This window comes from Rhinoderma darwinii, chromosome 5 (assembly GCF_050947455.1).
Source record: "Rhinoderma darwinii isolate aRhiDar2 chromosome 5, aRhiDar2.hap1, whole genome shotgun sequence".
Lineage (NCBI taxonomy): Eukaryota > Metazoa > Chordata > Amphibia > Anura > Rhinodermatidae > Rhinoderma > Rhinoderma darwinii.
In genome coordinates, this window is record NC_134691.1 from 319,995,647 (window position 1) to 320,013,627 (window position 17,981).

General features: G+C 41.0%; 1 long non-coding RNA gene across 1 annotated transcript; it reads right to left on the bottom strand.

The window, feature by feature from the left end:
• Positions 1-11,890: 11,890 nt before the first annotated feature.
• LOC142653019 (uncharacterized) lies at positions 11,891-14,968 on the bottom strand. Its single transcript, XR_012848015.1, has 2 exons — positions 14,802-14,968; positions 11,891-12,031 (listed from the first exon to the last, which is right to left on the bottom strand). It is a non-coding gene; the product is annotated as an uncharacterized LOC142653019 (long non-coding RNA).
• Positions 14,969-17,981: the final 3,013 nt, after the last annotated feature.

Genomic DNA, 17,981 nt, shown 5'->3' on the forward strand with positions numbered 1-17,981 from the left:
CAGACTGAGGAAGTCAATGGGGCTCCCGTAATGACGGGAGCGTTGCTAGGAGACGTCAGTAAATAGTCACTGTCCAGGGTGCTGAAAGAGTTAAGCGATCGGCAGTAACTGTTTCTGCACCCGGGACAGTGACTACCGATCCCAATATACATGTATCTGTAAAAAAAAATGAAGTTCGTACTTACCGAGAACTCCCTGTTTCTGTCTCCAGTCCGGCCTCCCAGGATGACGTTTCAGTCTAAGTGACGGCTGCAGCCAATCACAGGCCAAGCACAGGCTGCAGCGGTCACATGGACTGGCGCGTCATCCAGGGAGGTCGGGCTGGATGCCGAAGGAGGGACGCGTCATAAAGACAACGGGCGGTAAGTATGAATTTCTTTTACTTTCACTAGGGAAAGTGCTGTCCCTTCTCTCTATCCTGCACTGATAGGGAGAAGGGAAGCACTTTTCCCGCAGTCCGCAGCAGCTAGTCCGCATCAATTTTCTGCACATTTTGTGCAGATCCGCAGCCGTAATCCGCAACCCGGATTAGGTGCGGCATTGATGCGGACAGTTGCGGAGGAATTCCGCCATGTGTGGTCATGCCCTAAGGGCATGTTCACACGTGGCGTATTTCTGCAGACACTGTCCGCATCAATGCCGCACATAATCTGCGTTGCGGATTCCGTTACGCCTTTGCCTAAAATGTGAAGTAAATTGCTGCGGATTAGTCGTTGCGGATTCAGGTGCAGATCACATCCTGCTGTCTTTTAAAAAATTACATCTCAGTCTGGCTAAAGACCTCGAAACACACAGGTCCAGCCAGAATGATGAAATATCCTGTTCGTAAAACCAATCCGCAACGCAACACACATAACATCTGCGGATTTCATTGCGGAATTTTGCAACTCCATTGAAGTCAATGGAGAAATTCCGCCACAGGTACGCATCAAGTCCGCAACAGCCAGTGTATGCTGCGGACAACAAATTCCGCACCGCAGCCTATGGTCCGCAGCGGAGTTGTCCGCAACGTCTGCACGAAGATAACTAAAAAGGTGTGGAAACCAATGGACAGACTGTCCGCAGCGGAATTCCACAGCAATTCCGCCACGTGTGAACATGCCCTAAATGGTTAACTTTAGATTAATTTCTGTCTGCTCACATAATTTCCGCTTTTTTTTCCAGTCATCGCTATTTAAAAATTTTATTAATACAGACAAAGCATTATAATAGTTCATATACCTTTAACCCCATAAAGACCTGCGGCATACTATTATGACACTCTGATCACATGGGCATCGCCACTGTTGTGCCCGAGTTCAGGCTGCTGACCTGCTCTATCGATGGAGATCAGAGAAACCTCTGAGCTCCATTAATTAACCACTTGCATGCCACAATCATAGCTGATCGCAGCACATATGATGGAAAGCAAGGGGATCCTCTTTTGATTGCGTCACAGGAATTACTATGGGTGGACAGCACAGGGTCCACTGTAAGATTCTTGGGATGTCTGTTTATGATGCCGGTTGTTAAGGCATACTAGTGTACTTGAATATATATATATACACACACACACACACACAAATGCATTATTATGTAAAAATATTAATAATTATGGAAATAAAAAAAAGTTAATACAAATTTATGAAATGTAGTAGTAAAGAAAAGTAAATAAATGCAAACACAATAATTTTACATTAAATAAATTTGGTATCACCCATATTTGATATAACCATACATTAACAAGTGCCGAACTATAAATCTATAACACTATTTAAGGTAATCAAGTTTTTTCTGCATTTCTGTCAAAATGCTAATTTCTATAAATGAATGACTGACATATATGTACTGGTACATTAACCTTAACTTATCACAGTCTGCAATACACATAATCCACATAGCTCCAATTCACCCATTTACTTGTTCTTGTAGAGATCAGCTGCTCATAGGTTTCTGGTGAAAATAATTCACATCAGCTATTGTGAGACGATCGTCAGCACCTATGTAGCGAATGGTTAATGTGCAGCGTAAACTTGTATATAAATCTATTTTTCTCTACAATTCATTAATCGCAAGAGGGAAAAACCACTAATAGGCATTGCCTGGACAGCAGGCAATATAAGTTACCAATGAGATCCATGTACATGTTCAAGTTCACGTGCTCAGGTTAATTTCCATTTTTTCACTGCCTTCTTTGCGGCCTGAAAACCACAGCAAAAAAAAAAGCAGATGCAAACCAATGAGATGTGACAATTGTAGTTCACATTGTGGTTATCATGTGTGCAATTTTAAGGCTGCATTCAATTTTTTAAATCCGCGGCTTATTATTTCTATCTGATGATAATCACAAGATTATGAAGCATTTTTCTTCTATAGACCTCTATGTGAAAATCCGCATGCTGCATTAAAACCGCAAGTATTCAATTAGAATGTGTTTTAATGCGGTAATTATGTGTCTTTAAAAAAGCAGAGCGAGTAGAAGGGCTGTATGGAAGAGGAAGAGAAAAAACGCACAGAAAATGCATTGAAATCGCATGTAATTTTAGTGCAGTTTCAATAAAGCGCATTAAGGGCTTGTTCACACGTAGCGGAACTGCTGCATTTTTTTCCGTCCGGAATTGCGGATGGAAACAACGCAGCAGAATACAGTAGCAGCAAAGTGGATGAGATTGAACAAATGTCATCCACTCGATGTGTAAATACGGAGCAGAAAAAAACGTTTAGAAAACGACCTGCGGTGCGGAATTTGATTCTGCAGCATGTCAATTGTATTTGCGTTATGGCTGCATATTTGTTGTGGGTTTTCCCCACTGAATTCATTGGGCAGGTAAAATCGCAACAAATAGCAGTGGTTGCGTTTTTTTGCGGCGGGTTTGCACAGATTCCGCCACAGAAAACGCAACTCTGAATAAAAAAAACACTATACTTACCTAGGAGTCTGTGTTTCTTCCTCCAAGCCGTCCTGCTTGGATGAGGCTTCATCCCGTGGGACCGCCGTTGCAGCCAATCACAGGCTGCAGCGGTCTCCTGGGATGAAACATCGCCCGAGGAGGCCGGCCTGCTAGCAGGCTGGCTGAGTGCTGCAGTTTTCCGCAGTGGACATTACGGGGGCGAAAAACTGCACCACAGTTTGGTGCACTTTTTCGCCCGGAATTCCCTGCGGCGCAAAGGGCGGGTACCCTGCGTGCGTTTACACAGCGTATCCGCCCCGTGTGAGCACGGCCTAAAACCACATGAAAAATGTATTGTATATTAAACTATTTTCTGCATTTTTCCTGCGGTTCTTATCTGCGTTGTCCTGGCAACATGCAAACATTGCGTAATTTGGTGCAGAAAATCAGCATCAAAACCGCATATAAATGCAGGTAATTTTGCAGGTAAAATCTGCACTTAATATACGTATTTGATGTGTTATTAGGTGCGTCTTTTACATTTTGATGAGGAAACAGGTGCCGATTTTATGCTGCGTATTTTGTTGCATTTTTTTCATAAACTTGTCAGATACAATTCTGAGATGGAAGATAAACTGACATGCTGAGGATTTTCAAATACGCACGATAGGTAAATTTACGTGCGTAAAATTCGGCAATGTATACATGAGATTACTTGAAATCTCATTTACTGTGCAGGTACTGTATTACGCTGCAGATTTACCACAGGAAAACCTGCACTGCAAATCTGCACGTAATACGCGTCGTGTGCATGTGGCCTAAAAAAAAAAGAACTGAATGTGTGAACTAACCCTTCAAAGACAGTAAAGTTCTTTACATTTTCCAGATACAGTCCCATATTTGATGATGATGATGATGATGATGATGATGATATTATTATTATTAGTATTAGTACTATAATAATTATTATTACTACTGTTCTGCTTATTATTCTTATTTTTCTTTTTGTTATTATTCTTATTAATGTAAGTAACCACTCTTCTAATTATGGAATTAACAAATAATTCCAGTAAAAGGTTAAAATGAATACATTGTATCATATCATATACATTAAAACATTAGCAGCACTAATAATAATAATAAAAGTAAATTAAACAAAACATAAACAATACTGAATAATGATGCTGATAATAATAAAAATAATAATAATTATAATAATTACAATGGGAATAAAAAAATTCAATAATGCTAAAACGTTCCCAAGAAGCCTATAAGTGTTGCGGCTTTCATAAGACCAGCAGCGTCACTGATGTCAATTTTCCAGATATTCCCTTCCCTTTCTGCTGTCATTAGACTCTTGCTGATCAATTCTGATGTTAATAAACAAATCATTCTACAAGGAGATTCTATCGCGGTTGTCATGCCAACAACACTTTGACTACACGCTTTGACTGGGCTTCATCCATTGGTCTAAAGAGTCTCCAATATGTAAAGAGAGCCACTGCCGGAATCCCCACAATATTATGTGAGCGCCAATATATATTTTACCGGATTAAACTGGCAGCTCTTCTTGCTGGCCAACGCGAACACAAAAGATTACAACGGGCAGCAGTACTGCATGAGTTTAACCCTAAGCCTGACAGAAAAACGATTTGGCGACTTTAATGTTATCTTATCCTTAATCTACAACACATGAAATGAATGTTAGTTTTTAAAGTATTAATTTATTACTATAATCAATGTAAGAGACGATTATGTAAACTCCAAAAATAAAAGTTACATTTAGCAATTCATTCATTTTACTTGGCAACAACATTGTTTTTATAAACTGTGAAACTATAAAAGAAAATGCTAATCAAAACTGCATGCAGAAGTGCGGTAAAGGACTATAAAGTAAATTGTTGCCAACACCCTTCACAGCACTGCATTTCTGTAAGAAAATTGACAAAGACCGTTGCTAAAAGAGATCAACTTCCTCCATCTGCTACATTACCCATATACTATTATGTTTTAAATGTAGAAATTCTTGTGAGCTTCTCTCCCTGTCTGTGTAAGATGGATCGCTTGCATGGGTTCACACAGGCCAGCCAGCAAGGGCGTAGCTATACTGAGGCAGGGGGCCCAGGTGCAGAGGCAGCAGTTGCACCCAGGCCCTGGTGCCTGATGAGACCCAAAGATCCCTCTGCCACATAAGAAGAATCTAGTGTTATAAATGGCACATGACAAGTGGGGGTCCTGTGCTGAAGGGCTCAGGGGATTCATGTTATGCCTCTGCCAGAAAAGAAACATACGTACACCTTTGAACTCAGGAACTTAGACGTGATCGTTATTAGCTGGATTCTGATGACCTGACGGAATCGGCTTCGACGGCAAGATACAGCTTCTTTGTATCCAAGACACATAGAAGCTGTATCTGAAAGAGTAAATCAAATTTTTATTAAAAAACTATTTAAAACTTGCTTAAAATTACCTAAAACATTCCAAGGTGTACATACCCTCTAAAGTTTACAAACTCCGCTATAATCCATGTACATACATGTGTATGGTTGGGAGACAACTGCAACAATAGAGTGCAATTTATATTAAACAAGAAAAAAATTATAATGAAACTTCTGCTAGATCCTACCTGAGGAGCAGAAATGAGCAACTTTTCTCACTTGATTAAGTTTTAAAGATTGTGTTTCGCCTGCAAGTACAATGCATTGGCAAATCAATATGTTGGGTTTGAGATTCACTTTCTGCAAACTTAAGAAAATGATAGGTGAATCGATTGTCCCATTGTATACTATGGACTGGTGAATCAAGCAAAACGATTTGCTCCAAATAATTTTTTGGAGGAAGCAAAAGTTTAAGTCACAAGAAATAATTTTTTGGAGGGAGCAAAAGTTTAAGTTACAAGAAGTAATTTTTTAATACCACATGCCCTAAATATTTATATTTGTTTATAATTCCTTACATAAAAGTCCAACTTCACATCTAGGAGTTTACAGAGGGCTCTCCAGAATTTCGAGGTGAACTGAACCCCCCGTTCAGACACGATATGAAGAGGCAAACCATGCAAACGGAAGATGTGCTGAATGAAGAGATTTGCCAGCCGAGGAGCCGAAGGTAGGCCGGTGAGCAGGACACAGCAGAACGGAGCGGAAGTGAGCGCAGGCGTCTCCTGTGGAGGAGATGCGGGCCAGCGTTCACCGATCCATGGCTGCGGCCGTCGGTGGGTTGGTAATCATGACAGTCCGCGGTCTTGGACGCTACAATAATGCTTAATTTGTGGTAATTTCATGCTTACCTTAAAAACTCAGCAGACGAGGCTTCCACAGAACTCTTGAAAATCTTTTCATATCGGAAAACTAAAAGTAAACTTATTTGAAGTGGATTTCTCACCATGAGTCAACATTAATTATTTTTCCAAGCCAAGGGTACGTTGAAAAGCTATCTAGAAAGCATGACAATGCTTGTTTTATGACGGCTTACTTCAATAATGCACCTTTAGTAAATTAATCTCCTCACTACTTTGCTGGCAGATTTTACATAGTGCCAATGGCATTTTTTGCAGACAGTACAGTAGTTTCAAAGAATGATGTATCTACAAACATCCACATGTAATAAGTAGATGGTGAAACAAAGAAATATTTGTCCAAAGTATTAAACAACCACTAACCCTAAAATACAAGAAGGCTTTTATTTATATGTAATGTGTGTGTGTGTGTGTGTGTGTGTGTGTGTGTGTGTGTGTGTATATATGTGTGCGTGTGTGTGTGTATATATGTGTGCGTGTGTGTGTGTATATATGTGTGTATATATATATATGTCACAATGAGTTGAGGGGTTACATTATATATATATATATATATATTTATTATTCACCACGACTACATGTGCCAGTGACAGTGTGCTAGATCATCCTGGAAAGTGAAAAATCAGCAGATTTTTCCTCTATTTGAAAAAAAATTGTCACTTGAACCCAGACTGATGTATAACGGTACTGTATAAATGCTTGATGCAGAACAATATGCCAACTTTTGTTGGCACTATTAGATATATGCAAAACAATAAATTACGTAACGTCCGTGACATCAGTTTCAGAAGGCAGCGACACGCTATCAACACCAGGGTTAATAACATTAAAGATTTGTGAATGATGTGATGAAGATTGGTAATTCACAAATTAATGGAAGAATTATATAGCTGCAGCAGCACTCACTCACAGCAATGGCTGCCTGTGTCGCCTAACTAACACACTTAGGGTATGTTCACACGCAGTGAGCAAAAACGTCTCAAAATACGGAGCTGTTTTCAAGGGAAAACAGCTCCTGATTTTCAGACGTTTTTTAAGCCACTCGCGATTTTCGCAGCATTTTTTACGGCCGTTTTTGGAGCTTTTTTCGCTAGAGTCAATGAAAAACGGCTCCAAAAACGTCCCAAGAAGTGACCTGCACTTCTTTTTAGCGGCCGTTTTTTTACACGTAAAAAACGCAGCGAAAAACGGCAGAAAATAGGCCGTGTGAACATACCCTAACACTGACTGACTCCTATCTCTCTCTAAAATCTCCCTTAGAAATTATTATACATCTATTCTAACTATCTATTCTCTAATAACGTCTCCTTACTATGAAACACCCTCGCTGACACTAATCCACCATCTATCTGCAGCAGCAATTCCTGGTTGGGCTGTTTATAGAGGCTATGACTCATATGACTGTCATCAGAGGGAGGGTTGTTCATCACATGACCATGAAAACAATTTTAGTTACTGGAAGAAAACAATGAAAGTTCCTACTGAATAACAACAAGCAGAGATCTTGATAACCGTGAGAAATGAATACTGAAAGTATATTGGAAAATTGTATAACTTTTATTTACTGTATACAAAAAAATAACATTCATTTGCTGAAACCAGACAACCCCTTTAAGGGGAGTTCCAAGAATTCGCTGGCACCGTCAGGTAATTACCTTTTTAGGACATGCCTTAAATCTAGATACTGTATATATGAAATGTGTTGTGAAATAAATTGTATTGCAGGGCACTTCTTTGAAACGTAATTTGAGCCGTTCTTCATTGAAGTCAACAACTCAAGATTACGGGCGTCAAGGACGCCTCGCAAAATGCGAGGAGCTTTTACGTCTGAAACGACGCAGCTGTTTTCTCCTGAAAACAGTCTGTCTTTTCAGACGTAAAAGCCACTTCTCGTGTGCACATACCCATACTGTAACAAAAACATATTCTTCATGGCTCTTAAAAATAAATCCATTTCCCATGAGCCTCATCATGCAGTTGCTTTGAGTAGTCTCAGATGCGGGTGGGCATGACTGGAGTGGATCCAAGAACAGGAATACTGTCTGAGAAATATTACCATGTTCTTTGGAGCTCTTAACCGTCTTTTATGGCAATTTCCTAATATACTTTAATTAGCAAGAGCCTGATCTTAATGCAATCGCTAAATTCTATGCAGCCATATTTGTTTCTGAACAATTTATGTGACAATCAGTAGGATCACTCGGACTTCCCAGACTCCTGAATAGTAAATCTGCCTTATTATACAGTAATTCCCCACTCCTATACCACTGCATTATACAACAGACTTGCGATAGATAGATAGATAGATAGATAGATAGATAGATAGATAGATACACTGGCGTAGCTATAGGGGTCGCAGCGGTCGCAATTGCGACCGGGCCCCGAAGCCAGGGAGGCCCACGGCCCCACGCACCACATCAATAAAAAGTTACTATAGTAACTCGGGCCGCCGGCCCCTGTTACTATAGTAACATACTTTACTTACCTTCCTGGTTCCGGATGGCAGCGGAGGTCCTGACGTCAGGCGCTGTGCGCAGCGCATGACGTCACCACGCTATGCGCCGCGCACAGCATCGAGACGACAGAACTCCCGCCGCGGCCGAAGAGGAAGGTAAGCTTAGCCCTGACTGGCGGGGTCCGACTCCCGGGACCCGCCAATCAGCTGTTTTGAAGGGGCCGCAGCACTCGTACGAGAGCTGCTCCCCTTCATTCCTGTCACTTCATTCCGGTCACACTGTGAATCGGTGTCGGCGATTCACAGTGTGAGCGAGTAGTGAAATGAAGGGGAAGCAGCTCTCGTACGAGTGCTGCGGCCCCTTCAAAACAGCTGATTGGCGGGTCCCGAGAGACACATCAGCTATCGATGGCCTATCCTGAGGATAGGCCATCAATGTTTAGGGACTGTACAACTCCTAAGCCTACGATGTAGCAGGCTTAGGGGGCCCATGAGACAGGATCACAGATTGTGTGATCCTGTCTGCTGGGCCCTGTATCTAAGCCAATCACATGGTAGGCTTAGATACATGGCCCATGCGTGATCCTGTCTGCTGGGCCCTGTATCTAAGCCAATCACATAGTAGGCTTAGATACATGGCCCATGTGTGATCCTGTCTGGTGGGCCCTGTATATAAGCCTACCACACTGTAGGCTTAGATACATGGCCCATGCCTGATCCTGTCTGCTGGGCCCTGTATCTAAGCCAATCACATGGTAGGCTTAGATACATGGCCCATGTGTGATCCTGTCTGATGGGCCCTGTATATAAGCCTAACACACTGTAGGTTTAGATACAGGGCCCCAGCACACAGTAATCTTATACTGTATGAGATTACTGTCTGCTGGACCCTGTATCTAAGCCTACGTTGTGGTAAGCTTAGATACAGGGTCCCACAGACAGTATCACACATGGGCCCTGTATCTAAGCCTAACACATGTGTTACTAATAGTTTTTTGTGTGTTTTCTTACAGGTTCGGTCGTTGGACTACGGCGGATTCCAGGACTACTTCGATAACAGCTTTTTTTTTTATTATCAATAAAATGGTTAATGAGGGCTGTGTGGGTTTTTTTTTTATTTCAATAAAATATTTTTTCTATGTCTTTGTGTTTTTTTTTAAACTATATTACTACCGCCTTAGTAATGGCCGCCGGCTGATTGACGACGTCCATTGCTAAGGCGGGGCTTAGCGTTAGCCGGTGCAGCGGCTAACACTAACCCCCTTTATTACCCCGGTACCCACCGCCACCAGGGGTGCTGGGATGAGCCGGGTACGATCCAGTACCTGACCATCTGTAGTGATGGTCGGCCACTGGGGTGGCCGCAGGCTGGTATTATCGGGAGGGGAAAGGCCAAAAACAGTGGCCCTTCCTACTCTGGTGATGCTAGGCTGCTGCTGCTTTATTGTATCTGGCTGGTTATGAAAAATGGGGGGGGACCCCACGTCATTTAAAAAAAAATAAAAATCATAACCAGCCAGATGCAACACAGCAGCAGCAGGCAGCATTACCAGGGTGGGATGGGCCACTGTTTTTGGCCTTCCCCAGCCTAATACTACCAGCCTGCGGCCACCCCGGTGCCTGCCCGTCACTACAGATGGTCGGGTACTGGTTCGTACCCGGCTCTTCCCAGTACCCCTGGTGGCGGTGGGTACCGGGGTAATAATGGGGGTTAGTGTAGCCTCTGCACCGGCTAACATTAAGCCTCGCCTTAGTAATGGAGGTTGTCAATCAGCCAGCGGCCATTACTAATGCGGTGATAATAAAGTTTAAATAGATACAAGCACATTGAAAAAATATTTTATTGAAATAAAAAAACACAACCCTCATAAACCATTTTATTGAGAATAAAAAAAACGCCGTCATAGAAGTCCTCGAATCCGAAGTCCAACAACCGAACCTGTAAAAAAAACACAAACACACAAAAATAATCAATAACACATAAAGAAGCAAAATTATTATTCTTACCTGTCCTGGGCCCAGCGCCGGAGCCGCAATGTCAGCGAGCTGGGCCCTGTATCTAATCCAATCATGTGTGATACTGTCTGCTGAGCTGTGTATCTAATCCAATCATGTGTGATACTGTCTGCTGAGCTGTGTATCTAATCCAATCATGTGTGATACTGTCTGCTGGGCCCTGTATCTAATCGTATCTTGTGTGATACTGTCTGCTGAGCTGTGTATCTAATCCTATCATGTGTGATACTGTCTGCTCAGCCACTGTATCTAATCCTATCATGTGTGATACTGTCTGCTGGGCCACTGTATCTAATCCTATCATGTGTGATACTGCCTTCTGAGCCACTGTATCTAATCCTATCATGTGTGATACTGTCTGCTGGGTCCTATATCTAATCCTATCCTGTGTGATACGGTCTGCTGAGCCACTGTATCTAATCCTATCCATAGTTTTTAGGGTCGTAGTGCTATAGATATGCTATGCTGTCTCATATACACACTTTTTTTGGGGCGGACACATATGTATTGGGGCTATTTCCCTGACATTTTAAGCCCTGAGGGTATGTTCACACGGCAGCCTCCGTTACGGCTGAAATTACGGTGCTGTTTTCAGGAGAAAACAGCACCGTAATTTCAGCCGTAATGGCATGTGCAGGCGTCTTTCGCTGCGTCCATTACGGACGTAATTGGAGCTGTTTTTCTATGGAGTCCATGGAAAACTGCTCTATTTACGTCTGAAGAAGTGACAGGCACCTTTTGACAGCGGCGCGTAAAAAAAATGACCGTCGGCACAGAACATCGTAAGACCCATTCAAATGAATGGGCAGATGTTTGCCAACGCTTTTGAGCCGCATTTTCGGACGTAATTCAATGCTAAAACGCCCGAATTACGTCCGTAAATAGGGTGTGTGAACCCAGACTTAGTGACGCCCCGGCTGCTAGTGCTGCATTGTTGGGTCACTTAGGAGACCCAGCGATGCAGCTGAAAACTGCGGACCGTCGGCCATGAGAAGTTTGCGGGGGGGGGGGGGCCAGTAAGAATTCTTGCATCGGGGCCCATGAGCCTTTAGCTACGCCCCTAGATAGATAGATAGATAGATAGATAGATAGAGATAGATAGATAGATAGATAGATAGATAGATAGATAGATAGATAGATAGATAGGAAAATCAGCAGCAAATCTGCTACTTATGAACATAGCATAAGGGTATAGTTACATATTACGTTGTTTTTTTTATGCGTTTTTCAGATAAGAGCAAACATCTCCAATAATATCCAAAAAGTGGTATTTATTCATCACACATCATAAGCTAAAAAGCAACGTTTCGCCCCATCATGCATAGCCTATTCTGTCATTTGGCACAAAAATTGCAAAAAAAAAAATGATGTGAACATAACTTTACTTGATTCCTGCATAAAAAAAATAGAATATATTCTTAATATCCAAAGGGGAAACAATTATAATTGCTTACTAATGAAAACAGAATATAAGATAACGACAGAAAGCAATGTGTGTATCAATGTTTTATTACCTAGTTTGCTTATTTGCTCTACCACTTTTTTGTGTGTTATCTACAGGAATTCATGAATTCCCTGCCATGTCTTTACATAATGAATGATTAACAGCAGGCGGCTGGCAAATCACTTTGATGCATACAGAAAGAGCAGACTTGTCAGAAATGCTGTCAGGTGACAGTCACTTGCTGCCATTCCTGTCACCATCATACTAATGACCTGACCGGGCACCTCTTATTACTGCTGCACAATTTGCAGGCACAATCAATGCAGAAGTGCACTCTGTCTACTAGTCATTTGCATCTCATACATGGATTTAATAAGAGTTGTGAAGTCAAGCAAATTAAGGCAAACATTTAGTTTACAAATGTTTCCCAAAAGCAATGCAAATTTAGGCATCTAATTCAGGACAAATCTATGATTCTACAATAGTAAGTAAGGCGATCAGTTTAGAGATTTATTTTTATAATATAGAGACTGACCCAGATTATTTTTTTTTTTTTTGAAAAAGCTTTTCTTTTTCCTTTAGGGTATGTTCACACGGCCAAATTTCAGACGTATACGAGGCGTATTTTGCCTCGTTTTACGTCTGGAAATACCTCTCAAATACGTCGGCAAACATCTGCCCATTCATTTGAATGGGTTTGCCGACGTACTGTGCAGACGACCTGTTATTTACGCGTCGTCGTTTGACAGCTGTCAAACGACGACGCGTAAAAATACAACCTCGTCAAAAGAAGTGCAGGACACTTCTTTGGACGTTTTTGGAGCTGTTTTCTCATAGACTCCAATGAAAACAGCTCCAAAAACGCCGTGAAAACGCTGCGAAAAATGCGAGTTGGTAAAAAAACGTCTGAAAAGCAGGGTCTGTTTTCCCTTGAAAACAGCACTGGATTTTCAGACGTTTTTGTTGACTACGTGTGAACATACCCTTAAGAAACAGCACCACTCTTGTCCATGGACTGGTATTGCACCTCAACCTCATTTAATTGAATGCTCCAATACTAGACACAGAGTGGAGAAGAGTGATGCTGCGTCTGGAAAAAAAACTAAAAAGTAGACCCTTTTTTCTAATCCCAGACAAAACCTTTAAATAAAGGTGTTTTCCCAAATACATGTTTTATGATGTGTCACAGGAATGGCCGTCTTGCTTCTTGTACACCAAACAATCACAGTAACATAGTTGGGTTGAAACAAGATATAAAAGTCCAGGCTATTGTCCTTCAATGTTGATCCGGAGAAGGCAAAAACCCTTGTGAGGCCGAAGCCGATTTTTCTCATCTTTTCAATAATAAATAATAAATCTCTGGATCAATAGCCCATCTACAGTGATCTAGTAACCATAACTCTTTTAAAATCTTTCAATGAATTAACCATTACAATTTACTCTGGCAGAGAGTTGCATTGTCTCACTGCTCTTACAGTAAAGAATCCTCTTCTATTTTGGTGTAAAACCCCTCTTTCTACTAGACCTACAGGATGCCCCCTCTTTATAGTAAGTCTTGGGTATAAATAGATCATTAGACAGATCTCTGTACTGTCCATTAATATATGTATGCATAGTTATAAGGTCACCTCTCAGCCATCTTTTTTCAAAACTAAATAACCCAAATTTTGATAATCTCTCTGGATATTTTAATCCACCCATTCCATTTATTACTTTGGTTGCCCCCCCCCACCTCCCTTTTAACCAGTTCAAGCTCTACAATGTCTTTCTTGCATATTAGTGTCAACAACTGTGCACAATATTCCATATACGGTCTTATTTGCCTCTGCAGCAGCTGCCTGACATTGGTTGCTAAAGTTAAGTTTACTGTCCACCAATATTCCTAAATCCTTTTCCATGTCAGTTTCAACCAGTGTTTTCTCATTTAGTATGTATTGGTGATATCGTCCTCATAATGAGACATTTGAGTGTTACAAAGATTTAGATGTGATCTTCACATTCATGTCATGCTCTGCTGAAATTAGTGGGGTTTTCATGAACAGCCAAGTTCTCATTCATTTCAATGGACAGTGTCCACATGTGCACAGCCATAACTTCACTGGCCAAATGGCTTGTTTTCGGTATATGTGGGTATCGCAATGTCTGGAACCCTTTGATCACCGTTTACTCTTATCTAGTAAAACCACTTTACCCATTTCAGGGACACATAAGATAATGTATTCACATCTGGTGTTATAATTACATGCTTTGAATGTAGAATTAAGTGTTACTTTCTAATGCTTCCCATATACTGTACACCAGAAGTTTGTCAGCAGATTCTCTCTCTTTCAGTGCAATATGCGGAGATTATATTACCTCTAGGCACTGACAGACCATGCTGGTCATTCTTTTTCAAAGCAGATGAAGATTGGCTAAAAAAAAATTTGACCCCCCTTTTTATGGCTAGATAAACTAGTTATATGCTACAATTAATTCATTCATTGCTTGTCTGACAATAGGATTAACATTCATGGGTCATTGTAGCAGGTAAGGGGCAATAAAGGAACTCTAATCCAGATTTTTCACATGCCCAATTTTTGACTGAGTCTTAGTGTCCCCACATGTGCCAGCGCCAGATTCTACTCAACAAAGCAGGAACATTCCCGCATGGTGTGACACTCTGATGCGTTATGAGCCATGGGACCACTGCTACCTTAAAACAATAATAGTATGTCCTACCGTCCATTAGATCACCCAGTTGGGTTTGGTACAGCAGTGAGAGATTTTCTGGAGAGTCGCGAATGCGGTGGTCTATGGATATCACCCAACTGTCATCAAATTAGCATATTCAAATTAAGAAACCCATATGCATTACTTGTACAGGGGTCGTCTGTTGTTAGTGTCTGCCCCTGGTAAAGCTACTATGATATTGCAAGAGTGTTTCAGTCAGTTGAGCAGCTGTGACATCACAAAGGGTTTCAGTCTGGTCAGCTGCTGTGACATCACAAGTAAGTTTCAGTCAGGTGAGCTACTTTGACGTCACAAGTCTGATTTTGTCAAATAAGCTGTTGTGATATCACAAGTAAGTTTCAGTCAGGTGATCTACTTTGACTGTCACAAGTCTAATTTTGTCAGATAAGCTGCTGTGACATCACAAGTGAGTTTCAGTCAGGAAAACTATTGTGATATTACAAGTGGGTTTTAGTCAGTGTGAGTTTATCTGTTGTGACATCACATGTTGGCTTCAGGCTGGTAACTTGCTGTGACATCACAAATTTGTTTCTGTCAAGTAAGCTACATAGTTACATAGTTTGTACGGTTGAAAAAAGACACATGTCCATCAAGTTCAACCAAGGGATGGGAAAGGGGAAGTGGGATGGGAAAGGGGAAGGAAAAAATTTCTACACATAGGAGCTAATATTTTTTTGTTCTAGGAAATTATCTAAGCCTTTTTTAAAGCCATCTACTGTCCCTGCTGTGACGGCTCCTGCGGTCGGCTATTCCATAAATTCACCGTTCTCACAGTAAAGAAGGCTTGTCGCCTCTGCAGGTTGAACCTTTCTTTTTCCAGACGGAGGGAGTGCCCCCTTGTTTTTTGAGGGGGTTTTACATGGAACAGGATTTCACCATATTTTTTGTATGTGCTATTAATATATTTATATAAGTTAATCATGTCCCCCCTTAGTCGTCTTTTCTCAAGGCTAAATAGGTTTAATTCTTTTAATCTTTCCTCATAACTTAGATTCTCCATGCCCCTTATTAGCTTCGTTTGCTCTTCTTTGTATTTTTTCCAACTCCAGGGCATCCTTTCTATGAACTGGAGCCCAGAACTGGACTGCATATTCTAGATGAGGCCTCACTAATGCTTTGTAAAGTGGTAATATTACATCCCTGTCCCGCGAGTCCATGCCTCTTTTGATACACGACAATATTTTGCTGGCCTTTGAAGCAGCTGATTGACACTGCATGCTGTTATTTAGTTTATGATTTACAAGTACACCCAGATCCTTCTCAACAAGTGAATCCGCCAGTGTAGCTCCCCCTAGGACATATGATGCATGCAGGTTGTTCGTACCCAGGTGCATAACTTTACATTTATCTACATTAAACTTCATTTGCCAAGTGGACGCCCAAACACTTAGTTTGTTTAAATCTGCCTGCAATTCACAAACATCTTCCATAGTCTGAACTATATTGCATAGCTTGGTGTCATCTGCAAAAATAGAAATAGTGCTATTAATCCCATCCTCTATATCATTAATAAATAAGTTGAATAATAGTGGTCCCAGCACTGAACCCTGGGGTACACCACTTATAACTGGGGACCATTCAGAGTAGGAATCATTGACCACAACTCTCTGGATACGGTCCTTGTGCCAATTCTCAATCCAATTACAAACTATACTTTCTAAACCTATAGTCCTTAATTTACCCATTAGATGTCTATGGGGGACAGTGTCAAATGCCTTTGCAAAGTCCAAAAACACTATATCCATAGCGGCCCCTCTGTCTAGGCTTCTGCTTACCTCTTTATAAAAACAAATCAGGTTGGTTTGACAACTTCTGTCCTTAGTAAAACCGTGCTGGCTTTCACTTATAATACTATTTATTGTCACATAATTCTGTATATAGTCCCTCAATAGCCCCTCAAACATTTTCCCCACAATTGATGTTAAGCTTACTGGTCTATAATTACCCGGCGAAGACCTAGAGCCCTTTTTGAAAATAGGCACCACATTTGCCCTGCGCCAGTCTCTTGGCACTATACCACTCATGAGAGACTCTCTAAATATTATGAAGAGGGGGGACAGAAATAACTGAACTAAGCTCCTTAAGAACTCTAGGGTGTAACCCATCTGGTCCCGGGGCCTTGTGTACATTTATTTTATTTAATTTAGCTTGCACCATATCTACATTCATCCAATTCAGTATATCAACTGATATATTAACAGCACTGGCAGCGGCTACATCAGCTGCTCCTTCTTCTGTTGTATATACAGAGCGGAAGAACCCATTTAGTAACTCTGCCTTCTCTTGATCCCCTGTGACCAACTCCCCATTACCACTATCTAGGGGTCCTACATGTTCAGACCTTGGCTTTTTTGCATTTATATGCTTGAAGAATTTTTTAGGATTTGTTTTACTATCCTTGGCCACCTGCCTTTCATTTTGTATTTTTGATGATTTTATTATCTTTTTACAGATTTTATTAAGCTCTTTATATTTTACAAAGGCTACAGATGTACCCTCAGATTTGTATTTTTTAAATGCCCTTTTTTTGTCATGTATTGCCCTTTTTACAGAAGGTGTAAGCCATGTGGGGTTTAATTTTAGTCGTTTATACTTGTTACCTGTAGGAATAAATTTTGCACTATAATTACCCAAAGTAGATTTGAAAATCTCCCATTTATCATTTGTCCCATTATTTAACATTAGTTCTTCCCAGTCTATATCCTGAATTTCAGCCCTCATCCTGGGGAAATTGGCCTTCTTAAAATTAAATGTTTTTGCCCTCCCAGCCTGCGTTTGTTTTTTACAGTATAGGTAAAATGTAACTATATTGTGATCACTGTTACCGAGGTTTTCACAAACATTGACATTCCCAACAAGATCTGCATTATTAGAAATGACCAGATCCAACAGAGCTTCACCTCTAGTCGGGTCTTCCACAAACTGGCCCATAAAATTTTCCTGCAACAGGTTGAGGAAATGTCTCCCCTTTGCAGTTGAAGCCGAACCATGACACCAATTAATATCCCGGAAATTAAAATCTCCCATTATCACTACAGTGCCCGCCTGTGCAGCCTGCTCCATCTGTTTATATATTTGACCTTCTATCTCTTCAGTTATATTGGGGGGTCTATAGATTACACCAAAAGTAATTTTTTCAGTGTTTACCTCCCTTTCTAGTTCCACCCA